The sequence below is a fragment of the Chelonia mydas genome, chromosome 11 (assembly GCF_015237465.2).
Source record: "Chelonia mydas isolate rCheMyd1 chromosome 11, rCheMyd1.pri.v2, whole genome shotgun sequence".
In the NCBI taxonomy this organism is placed as follows: Eukaryota; Metazoa; Chordata; order Testudines; family Cheloniidae; genus Chelonia; species Chelonia mydas.
This window is the reverse complement of record NC_051251.2, coordinates 17,938,087-17,951,057: the sequence shown is the minus strand read 5'-3', so window position 1 is coordinate 17,951,057 and position 12,971 is coordinate 17,938,087. Positions and strand designations below refer to the sequence as shown.

The following is a 12,971-nucleotide window of genomic DNA, read 5'->3' as shown; positions in this document are numbered from 1 at the left end:
TAATTGGCCTTGGCACATCCTCACTGTGAAGAAGGAAGGAGTTAGTCTTATCTCACTAGTGCCATTCTTGCCAACACTTATACAAATGCTTGCTTAACTTTAAGCACATAAATGGTCCCATGAGACCTCTACCAATATTTACACTCACTGGCTGAAGTTTAAAGGAGCTTTGAAAAGGCATTAGAAGAGTAATGTATTTCTAGGACTATTTTTAAATCAAGTAACAGAACAGTGTACTATCCTGGTTTGCAGACAAGAACTATTTTAATTTTCAATATCATATGTTAATAATGTTTCCTGAGTTTTAAAGAGATGCAGACTGCAAACATTCCCATTAAAAAAATCTAAACTTCATTGACTGAAGACTGTCTTCACAGTCAGTAGTATGTTTGTGAGCAAGGACCATAGAGACGCTCTCTGAGACACATATTCAGGAATTTAAATTTGACCCCTTTGGGGGGGCACATTCTGCCCCACCCCTCCCACCAGGAGCTCACTCTCTCCCCATCCGGCCCTGGAAGGAGCTTCCTGCCCCACATCGCACCAGCCCCAGCTCGCTCTTCCCTCCCCCTCCACCTCCCTGCCCCGGCAGGAATTCACTCTCTCCTCCCCCACAGCCCTGGCCCTGGGAGGATCTTGTTCTTCCCTGTCTCCGTGGGCCCAGGACCGGAGAAGTTCTGTGCCCCTGATGATTACAGGGGGAGGGTGGGGCGTGCCTTTCTTGTTCTCCACCCCGCCCCTATGCATGCCCCTTCTTTCTCTCAAGATTTGGACATAAACATCCAAACAGTGTAATCCTAACACCAAGCAACAAATGTCTCGACTCTTGGGTGGCAGGACAATTTCTAGGCTTGTATTTTCTACCCTACTTGATTTGTCATATGCAACCCCTACACACCACTATTTGACAGCTATGTATGAGAAAGCTGGCCAACGGTGATACTGAAGTTCCCTCAAAGGGGAAGTAGACTAGGAAAATCCTATTACTTGGACGCCTGGGACAATAAGACACGAAGCCTAGACAAGTGAAATTTTATTATTTACTGCTTACCAAAAATGGACGTGCATTAAGTATTCAGTGTATCCAATATGAGGATTGAAAATAAAAGACGGTTTCTAGCTTTAGCTTCCTCTGTGGTTTGGTAACACTTGCAGGGAAGTGGACAACTTGCTCTTTCACAGCCTGCCCCATTGCTAAATCTCTCTGATCAGCCGGTTGTGCCCCATACTATGTTTTAGGAAGAATGCACTGGCTAATTATTATATATGTCAACAAAAATATTGAGAGAACTAAACTTTCTTGTCTGATAACTAAATCCAAGATCCAGATTGTCCTTGTACAAATCAACTTATGAAAAAGGCTTTCGTAGTCTGGATGTTGGAAAAAGTCAGGGATAAAGCAGCTATCCAACTCTGTCAGCTGCTGATTAGTCTCTACAAAACCTTAAAGCCACAGAAAATACTGTATAAGCCATAAGATAGCCTTTGAATTAACTATCTAGACAATAATAATAATTAAGTACAGTTAAGTATTACTTCCCACAACCCTAACAACTCAAATATATTTCATTAGGATTAGGGACAGGGAAAGGCAGACAGTATAATGAATAAACTCACTTGAGAGAAAGGTTTCACACAGCATATTACAGTAAATAAAACAGCAAAACAGAATTTATATTCTTAATATTGGCTGAGAAACTCATACAAAGTCATGTATAAACAGAGTTCTGAAAAGTCAATTTTCAAGACTAATAATAGTAAACAAATAATAATGCTTAGCTCTTATATAGTGTTTTTCATTATTAGATCTCAAAGCATTTCACAAGGGAGGTCAGTATCTCTAGCCCCATTTTACAGATGTGGAAAATGAGGCACAAAGTGGTGAAATGACTTGCCCAAGGTCACCCAGCAAACTTGTAGGAGAGCCGGGAATAGAATTCAGGTCTTCTGAGTCCCAGGCTAGTGCTCTATCCACAAGGTCACAATTTGGTATTAACTGAATGTGTTTTGGGACTTCTTAAAAATTATTATTTTTTCCATTGACTGTTAAAGGTGTCTGATTCACACCACTTCAGCTGTGACCAGGAAGGGGCTCTTCCAGGGCTAAAAGGGTGTTCTGTCTCCATGCCTATTGTCAAAGGCTTTTTCCTGAGGCGCCTCCTCCCTTTTATTGATTCAGCCTTGCTGTGCAGTCTGAAATCTTTAATGGGTACCCAGGTTCAAATCAAAGCAATGCACGGTCACTGTCTTGTCTAACTTCAAAAAGGGCACCTTCCCCTACTCAAGGCCTTGGCCACGATTCAAGTGCTCATCAGCTGGTGTGGATTAATGCATCAGCCCATTGCGAATACAGTCATGAAATTCAGAAGATCCCAGAAATTAGAGGTGGAAGGGACCTTCACTATTAGTTCATTCCCATCCCTGGTTCTTGGTTGTATATTTACTAGCATTTTGTCTCAAGCTATTAGGCTTTCACAACTTCCTGGAAGACCATTATGAAACGCTGTACAGACTTCAACACTCCTGGCCTTTCACAGATGTGGAAATTGAGGAAATGGAGGCAAAGCGACTTAACCGAGCCCACACAGGAAGTCAGTGGCCAAGTCAGGATTAGCACACTCAGTGCCGTCCCAATTCTCAAACCCAATGCTCAGCTGTCCTGAAATTATGCCTACAAATTGCCCTTTCCCATCCTTTGTTCTGTCCTAAATAATTCCTCTCACTGGTGTTCAAACCCTTCAAATAATTGTAAATGTATGTCCCTCTTTAGCTATCTTTGAATTAAGCAGTACATATTTTAATGACTTACATTTTCCCCATTGGTGAATCTATTTGTTGTTCTTTTCTGAACTTTAATTTTTCAATACATTTCTGGTAAGGAGGTGCCCAGTACTAAACATGACATGCTAGGAGCAATTATGCCACAGCTGTATTCTATTATTTGTATTAGGAGAACACCCCAATTGAGGCTGAGGCTCCATTGTGATGGGCAATGAACACACAGTAAGAAACAGTCCCTAATGGAAAAGGAGGACTTGTGGCACCTTAGAGACTAACAAATTTATTTGAGCATAAGCTTTTGTGAGCTACAGCTCACTTCATCGGTTTTGTTAGTCTCTAAGGTGCCACAAGTCCTCCTTTTCTTTTTGCGGATACAGACCAACACGGCTGCTACTCTGAAACCAGTCCCTAATGGAATAGCTTTCAATCTAAAGAGCCAAGACAGACAAAAGGTTGGAAGAGAAACAGAGGCACAGAACTGAAGTGACTTTCTCACTGTCACAATAACAGGTGAATGGAAGAGCTTTCAGTAGACGCTTTGTCTTATCTCATGTCTTATTCCAATGGCTTCCAAAATGGGCTATGTTTCCTTTTGAGACAGTGATATAATGCAACATTTCTGAGCATGTAGCCCCAAATTATTTTGGCTCTTTCCTGCCACACTGGATGAAAACGCATGTCCAATTTGCCATCCAATATCACCCTAAATACCTGCAGAACTAAGCTCCAGGACCTTATCTCCCATTGCAAGTTAGGTCATGCAGGAAAAAAAAACAAAAAAAAACCTACAAGCTACTTACAAATGACCCACAAAAGAACAAACCAAACCTTCAATACATGCGAGATACTATTATCAACAATGAGATAAAGAAAACACAGAGTTGGCTATAATAAAATGCAGTGGTATCGTTTATTTCTTTAGATACTTGTAATTATAGCTTAAGGCTATATATGTAGTATTATTAGCAACTCAAATAATATATTTAGTGCCTGGAAATAAAAGCTTCAAGTGAATTATGTACTTTAAAATACCACAGGGATAAGCCAACTAGGTTAGACTAGCAACAAAATATAATATGAAGTGCACTGCTGTCCCACTGTGACTTACATATTATTCTCACAGTATGTTTTTCATTTGTAGAGGATCTTTATTTTTTAAAATAGTGCCTTCCAAGTGTAAGTACTTTGCAAACAGTTAAATCTCATCATGCTCCACTGAGGAAGGCACTTCAAGTATTATCCTTCTATTAGGAGCAAACTGAGCAGAGAGATGTTAAGTGACTTGCCCAAGGTCATGCAGTAAATCATTGGAAAAGCAGGCAATAGAAACCAAGAGCCTGGATTTCCAGTCTCTGCTGCCATCATTAGTTAACATGAACACGTTACTGTACTATCTGAAAAATGCAGACTTCAAAATTAAATCAAGTACGTAACCCCCCCAAATTCTAGTGTTTATAAAGTAGAATATATACAATTAAAAAGTGAGATAGGACTTAAGCTCAGATATGTCCCTCATGGTAAATGAAAAAAGCTTCCTGGAAATAACAGAATACTACCAAAGAAAAAAACAGCTAGAAAGAAAAACAGATGGATTTCCTCAAAATTTTACTGATTTCAGTGAAATAAACAGTTACCTAGCTCTTACACAGCACATTTCTTCTTAAAATAAAAACACACACAAAAGTTATCCAGTCTTCACAGCCTCTCCTAGAGGCTCCTTAAGAACCATATGCATTGTCCCATTTCAGAGATGTAGCAATAGAAGAACCGAGGACAGGGGCCAGATATTCAAAGGTATTTAGGTACCTAAAGATGCAAATAGAGACCTAGTGGGAATTTCAAAAGTGCCTAATTCCCATTGAAATCACTCTCTTGTTAGTGAACTTTTCCATTATGGAAGTACAATGGGGTATATATTAGACCTTTATTCACAGTGCCATTTCAAGCCAATTCTCCAGTTCCTCCTATTGCGTAACAGATGTACACATCTTCACTGTGAGTTGTCTTCTATAGAAGCAATTCTACAGGAGCAATTTCCCCACAAAACAGAATAAAAAAGGTGGGAGATGGAATGCAAATTCTTCTAAAGGGCAAAAGCAGCAATAGGAAAGATACTGTATAAAATATAAACCATTCCTTGATGCTGCCAGAATGTCTATATTTATTAACAGGCTTCAAAATCACAGAATGTGTCCAATTTGTTTATGCAGGTAGTTGTAGCTGTGTCAGTCCCAGGATATGAAACAGAGGAGGTGGGTGAGATAAATTTTTTTTTGGACCAACTTCTGTTGGTGAGAGACAAGCTTTTACATTACCTCACCCACCTTGTCTTTCTGATTTGTTTAATTATTCCATTCATATCCTGCCAACTGAGTTAGGAATTAACTCCATGAGCTGTAGCTCACGAAAGCTCATGCTCAAATAAATTGGTTAGTCTCTAAGGTGCCACAAGTACTCCTTTTCTTTTTGCGAGTACAGACTAACACGGCTGTTACTCTGAAACTTGTCATTCTGCTATGGAGGAAGTATTCTTTTTTGCCTGTGGGCTTGTCTACACTACCAAGTTTTGTTGACAAAACTTACGTCGACACCCAAAAGTCGACAAAAGAAAAATCGCCGAAGGGTGTTCACACTTGCTCCCTCTGTCGACAGATCATGTCCACATTGGGGACATCATCATCAACAGGGTGAGTGATGCACTGTGGGTATGTACCCCACAGTGCAGTGTTATGGGAAGGAAGAGCTGATTGCTGCGTATCTTGGGATTCTCTCCCAGTTCCCCCATAGCCACCTCAGCTGCTGAGAGCAGCATCATGAACAGCTCTGTGAGCTCTCCATGTTGAGGAATGGCAAAGCAGCAAAGCAGTCTGTCCCCCTCCCACTGCGGAAGCAGTCTGCCTGCTGCTGGGTTCCTCCTGCAGCGCAGAACAGGAGCATTCCAATGATTTGCTCTTTGTTTGTTCCACAAATGGAGCGGCACACAGATACTTCCCGAGCTTTGAAAGGAGAGGGGTGCATGCCTGCAGGGATCAAAAATCACTAAGAAGAGCAATCAGGGATATTGGCAGATTCTGTTGACAAAACAATCAGCACTGTCTACACTGGCTCTTTGTCAGCAATAAAGGGAGGGGAAAAAACAAAAGTCTTTCCTAGGGATGGAAGTTTTTTGTCATCAAAACTGGGCACTTTTGGTGACAAAAGTCTCATTGTGGTGTGTACGCTCTTGCTGTTTTGTTGCCAAAAGGTGGTTTTTGGTGACAAAACTTGGTAATGTAGACAAGGCCTGTGTCAATTAAATCTTCCTAGATCTAAGGTCTGTTTCTTCATAAAATTATTTTGAAATATGGTCAGGAAAATAAACACCCACAACATATTGTACAACTTTTATTTTTCTGAACAGTAGGAAAACGTTACAAAATGATTCTTAATAAATTTGAGAAATTTAACCAAATGTATTGATTATACAGAGAATTCAGTATAGGATCTAAGATTTAGGTAGGAAAATACATAATCATACACAAGTTGATATTTTTAAGATGACTTTTATAGTTACATTAAGTGGATTTCCCCCTCCCTCCAATGTTTGATATTATAGCAGTGAAATATTTTTTTTTCTAACAAAGACAATACAAGCTTCTGCATACTGCTAAGACAATGCACTTCAATTCTGACGTTTTGCAAGCGAAAAATATGAATACTTTAAGGTTAAGTAATGTAATTCCTTTCTTCAATAAACCATGGATTACTAGTGTTCTACACCAAAGAAAACAACCAGAATGAAATGCACCTCATTTTGATGCTTAATTTACTGGAAGAAAAATACGCAAGTATTTTGTTATAATGTAGAGTTAGTGCATTTTTTATATTTTAACAGATGAGCACTTCCCCCCATGTGACAGTAAAATGAATGTGAGGTGAATACCTAAAACCTACTGATTTTTAAAATGGTTTTGAAACCTTTCTTTAAACTTAGAAGAAGAGAATGTTGTTTCTGAAAATCATACATTCTCTAATGCAGGGGTGGGCAAAGTTTTTGGCCCAAGGGCCACATCTGGGAATAGAAATTGTATGACGGGCCATGAACGCTCACAAAATTACGGTTGAGTTGCGCGAGGGGGTGAGGCCTCTGGTTGGGGGTGTGGGCTCAGGGGTGGGGCCAGAAATGAGGAGTTCAGGGTGTGGGAAGGGGCTCCGGGCTGGGGCAGTGAAGTGGGGTGCAGGCTCTGGCTGGGGGTTGGGGTGCGGGAAGGGGTGAAGGCTCTGGCCAGGGTGCAGGCTCTGGGGTGAGGCTGAGAATGAGGGGTTTGGGGTGCAGGAGGGTGCTCTGGGCTGGGATCCAGGGGTTCAAAGAGTGGGAGGGGGATCAGGACTGGGGCAGGGGTTTGGGGCGCAGGGAGAGGCTCAGGAATACAGGCTCCAGTTGCCGCTTACCTCAAGTGGCTCCCGGAAGTAGTGGCATGTCCCTTCTGCGGCTCCTATGTGGAGGTGTGGCCAGGCGGCTCGGCACACTGCCCGGTCCGCAAGCATCACCCCTGCAGCTCCCACTGGCTGCTGTTCCCGGCCAATGAGTGCTGCAGGGGTGGCGCTTGGGTCGGGGCAGTGTGCAGAGTGGAGGCCTCTGGCTGCCCTACATGTAGGAGCTGGAGTGGGGGCCATGCTGCTGCTTCCAGGAGCCACGGGGAGTGGCCTGCTCCCCGGCTGGAGTGCTGGAGCAGGGCAAGCCCCAGACCCTGCTCCCCAGTGGCAGCTCGAGAGCCAGATTAAAGTGGCTGGTGGGCTGAATTTGGCCCGTAGTTTGCCCACCCCTGCTTTAATGTGACAGGAAACTTTTGCAATAACAATGATTAGGCTCCTGGTAAACAAGAATGCTACTAATGATGAAAACTTTGAGGATCTTTAGTCACTGCTCTTTAGTTTTAATCATTTAGCCTTCTGGAATGAACCGCAGAAGGAAAAAGCATGTGGCCAACATATATTTCACAGTGCATAGAGATAAAGGTAAATTTGTCACAGCTGCAAGCAGTTATTTGCTAGTTCCTCCTATTCCAAGTCAGACAATAGCATATAGCAACAGGTGGCGAGAGAGATCAACTGACATGTATTATATTTTCTTTCATTATGAGCCTCAAATGACAATTCCTCAGCACACAACCCCAAAATCAAAATATTTTCTGGCCTAAAATATTTGAGGAGTGCACAGGAAGGTGTAGCAATAATTCATATGTACAACATATATGGAAAAGTTTAGAAATTCACTGGAGAGATATGCATATCAGAACGTGCAGATAGGTGTCCTCAAAACCTAGACACCAGACTAGGACTAGTCTGGAAAGAACAAATAGGTTTCTTGTTCAGTTTAGATTTCTCATCAGACTCTTTAACCAGTCTGAAGCAATCCCAGTGGAACCATTCAGAATACTCCAAAGCTTTTAGGCAGGAAAAATAATTCAAACAAAAACATGTCCTCTTCCACTGGTGCTTGACAGAACAGCTGGCGTCACTTTCTCATAAAATGAGTTGTAACTCTCTTCAGCTTTATCACAGAGATTATTCAGGGCAGGTCTTCTATTGAAGGCCATGCAGAGTCATTGCTAACGGTTTCCATCACAAACAAGAGCAGCCAGATTACTCATCAAGGAAAACCTGTTAATATTTGCAAAAACATGGTGCAGAAAATGCTGTAAATCATAATGCTAAACATTTATCTTGCTGGAAAAGTATTTATGAAAGCAAGATAGAAGAACTAAGTTGATCTTGTCTGTGCTACTCTGAGACAGCAAGGAATCTGTCCTTTGAACCTTGTATCCAAAAACAATTCCCATCACTTGAACTAAGGATGAATTTCCATTTATTTTCAAGAGTATTAGTACCAGAAGCAACTAGCACTAGTTATTTTTGCAGCTTTCTAACCAGTAAGGTACAAGGCTACTGCAAAAAACCTCTGAGGTACCATTATTTGGTCTTTTGACAAAAATCTGTCTCTTCCTATGGTAATCGTGGACTTCTCAGTTATGGCGTATATTTTGGGGAAGCCCCATTCTCTCTCTCAAAGTAATTTCTTCCACTTGAAAGAAAGGGCAATTCTTAGCAAGAATTTGGCCAAAGCAAGACTAATCCTCACTTTCCACACTGCCTGCTACACTTTCTTAACACACTAATCTACATATGCAACAAAACTGTGTCTATGCAAGAAAATGGGCGATGACAGTAACATCATCTTCAGAAATAGCCCTGATTTTAGGTACAACACTGAACCCTATTTTTTATGTTACTATTCCAAGTGTTACCCTTTATGTTTAATTATTTGTTTGTAACTATGGGAGCATAGATTTCCCAGAATCAGATACTGCGGTCTCTACTCCTTAGAATATTGTCCAATGGCAGAGAGGCTGGGGACAATCATTACAGGCTGCCGTCTCCCTGAAAGTGAAGGGGCATGCCCAGGCCCACCCGTCTCTCTCTAAAATGGTCACTGTACAGGGAGCAGATATAATTGCTTTCAGCTACGTACAGTACTTTGTCTGGGAAACAACACACTCAAATCCCTTCTTGACTTCCAGTACCAATTTGGTAAATAGAGATTAATTTAATCCAGTCTCTGCTGTTTCAGATATTTGGTCAACTGTAGAGATAAGCCTAGGCCAGAATTGCAAGCCTGAAATGCCTCTGTAAACTTTGAAATTGCCCAGCAAAGAACTTCATTGCTAGGGCTCACATGTAATCAAGAAGGAACCCAGGGATGCCCAGGTATATTTACTTCCAGATCCCTTGCTCCTGAAGGAAAATAAAACAGAGGAATTCCTGAAGCATAAAGGGAAGGGAAACCTCCTTCATCCAAATCTGTTATGTTCTAAACATCTCTAGAGGTCCAAACTGAATAAGTATCCACCAATAACTAAGATCCCCAAATTCAGAAAAGTATCTACATTCAAGACAGCACTTAAATACATGCTTGAGTGATTTCCTGAATCGAGATTTAAGATTATACACAAATAATGTAGCATCCAAAATAGAATTAATTTTTCAGATAATCTAGCTTTAAAAAAGTAATGGATACTTAAACTCAAATGATATATTAAAAATATTAGGTGCCTACCTGTACCATTGTGAAGAACTGTATGGTGTAGCCTACCCACAGTATTTCTGTTTGCAAAGTAAGCCCCTATAGTGCAGATTGGAAAGGGCTGATTTGTAACAGGCATTATAGCTTGAAGAGTTACTCATGAGAAGAGATGTGAAACAAACAAAAAACAAGCAAACTTTAAAAACAAACAAACTATTGTCCAAAAAAACCACAGCAAACCAAACCAAACCCTTACTCAAAAGTTTCATTTAACTTTAGGGAAACTGGAACAAATGACAAAGTCTCCCTTCTGTTTCCTGTACAGATGCACCCTCAATTCGTTTCTTCCATAAAACATATTCCTTTCTCCTCCCGCTCAGAAAACCACAAACCAAACCCCACAAACCTTCTTAAGCTACTTTATATTGTAAACTCTTATTTAGCTTGTGATCTGCTTGGGTCAGATCCTGTTTTCTCATTTGACTATAAAGCACCAAAAAATACATACATATACATCTGTATAAACAAAATACAGATCTCACAGATGTGTCCATGTCTCTGTGCATTTTAACTTTGTCCTTTTCATTTTAATTGTCTGGGTTAAACAGCATGCTCCTTGGGACAAGTGTCCTGGAAAGTGGCATATAGTTAAAAAAAAAAAAAAAAAAAAATCTACAATCGCTTTTTTATTTTTTACATCAATGTCACAAATAACCATGGAGCTTTGAAAATTCAAACACACTGCATAAAGGAAACTTTATCAAAATTAGTGCACCAAGCTTTATGTATAATTAACTACCCCACTACAAGTGCATTAGAAAGTACAGATTGTTAAATAAATCAGGATCTGCAATTTGAAAGTCAATTCATTATCACTGCGCTTTCATTCACTTCTTGGTGGTTCCTTACAGCATCTTGTTATCCACAAACATGTTTCATCCAAAATCATTTAACTAGATGCTACCAGGTTTTTTGTCTTGTGTTTTGGTTCTCTCCAAAATAAAGAGAAGTAAAAGCAGATTCCAGAGTGCTGGCTGGGAATACAAAATTGACTTGTTCAGTTCTCAGCACAGGTTTTGATCAGAGTGGGTCAGTCCCTCCTTTTTTGTTGCTCATAGTGCAAACTAGGCTTACAGCATTAAATGTCACATCAAAAAGCAGCAAATGATTTCTCCTCATACCCAAAATGGGAAGTTCTACTAGCTTTTAGTCATTTCATTCGACAGCTACAATAAACTTGCCATTTGAGAAAGACACTTTTGTTGATCATTGAACACAGAACTGTTATTACTTTATGCCAATTATTTCCACCTACTTTGAAAAGCCTCATGATAAAGCCTTTCACATCAAAGGAATGGAATGACAACAATCTTTCCCTAAGGCAGTGTCAACAGGAAGATATAGCCTGAAGAGTTGAAGTCTTAAACTGGGTAAATTAAAATTTCAGAAGTATAAATGCTGCTGTAATAATAAATGGAAGCATGACACAAGGAAAACTGAAGTCTCCTTTTACTCTGCTTGAAGCTAGTACAGTATAGGCATCAACTGAAAGTTGCTTTAATTTCAATTTGGCAGCCTAGATTATCACAGTTTTTCATGATTTTAAATTATTCAAGTCACCTTCACACAATATTAGTCTCATTCACCACTGAACCACGAAAACAACATATGTGCACAACTACAGGCCAACTGTGTTAGAGAACAATTAATCAGAGCCCTTGTTTGCCTGGTGGTCCTTGTAGTTCAGACTGTAAAACATATGGAGAATAGTTTGTGGTCCCAGGCTTAGTTTCCCTTATTAAAAATGAGAACATGTGAAAGTTGTATCAACTTTTATCAGTGCAATTTAAAAAAACAAGGACTGCTGTTGTAGGTCTTGGCACATGTCCTGAATGTACCCCTTTCATCTTTCAGAAGTCCTAATACCTGGATTTTTATCTGTCCTATGCCGGATCCAAGGTAGCTGGAAGCCCGATGTCTGCCTTAAGTTAATTATAACCTTACAGCAAGATTATGCCACACTCTAAAGTTGTTCTAACCAGAGAATCTGCTGTTTTAAGAAAGGTTTCAGAGTAGAAGCCATGTTAGTCTGTATTCGCAAAAAGAAAAGGAGTACTTGTGGCACCTTAGAGACTAACCAATTTATTTGAGCATAAGCTTTCGTGAGCTACAGCTCACTTCATCGGATGCATAAATTGGAAAATACAGTGAGGAGATTTATATACACACAGACCATGCAAAAATGGATGTTTACCATATACATTGTAAGGAGAGTGATCACAACTTTGTCCTCACCCATAACTATTTCACATTTGGAGACAATGTATACCTTCAAATCAGCAGCACTGCTATGGGTACCCACATGGCCCCACAGTATGCCAACATTTTTATGGCTGATTTAAAACAACGCTACTACAGGACAGGCCCAACAAAGAAAATAACAGAACCTCTCCAACGCATTATCAAGGATCTATGCCAACTGTGTCCACATATCTATTCAGGGGACACCATCATAGGGCCTAATCACATCAGCCACACTATCAGAGGCTCGTTCACCTGCACATCTACCAATGTGATATATGCCATCATGTGCCAGCAATGCCCCTCTGCCATGTATACTGGTCATCCTGGACAGTCTCTACGTAAAAGAATAAATGGACACAAATCAGATGTCAAGAATTATAACATTCATAAACCAGTCGGAGAACACTTCAATCTCTCTGGTCACTCGATTTCTGATCTCAAAGTGACTATTCTTCAACAAAAAAACTTCGAAAACAGACTCCAAAGAGAGACTGCTGAATTGGAATTAATTTGCAAATTGGATACAATTAACTTAGGCTTGAATAGAGACTGGGAGTGGTTGAGTCATTATACAAAGTAAAACTATTTCCCCTTGTTTATTCCCTCCCTCCTCCCCCCCCTCCACTGTTCCTCAGCCATTCTTGTTAACTCCTGGAAATGTGCTGGAAATGGCCCACCTTGATTATCACTTCAAAAGGTTTTCTCTCCCCCCACCCCACTCTCCTGCTGGTAATAGCTCATCTTAAGTGATCACTCTCCTTACAATGTATATGGTAAACATCCATTTTTGCATGGTCTGTGTGTATATAAATCTCCTCACTGT

General features: G+C 40.4%; 1 protein-coding gene across 7 annotated transcripts in view; it reads right to left on the bottom strand.

The window, feature by feature from the left end:
* MGAT5 (alpha-1,6-mannosylglycoprotein 6-beta-N-acetylglucosaminyltransferase) overlaps window positions 1-12,971 on the bottom strand; it is a 222,901-nt gene that overhangs the window by 37,906 nt on the left and 172,024 nt on the right. The gene's annotated exons all lie outside the window — the stretch shown is intronic.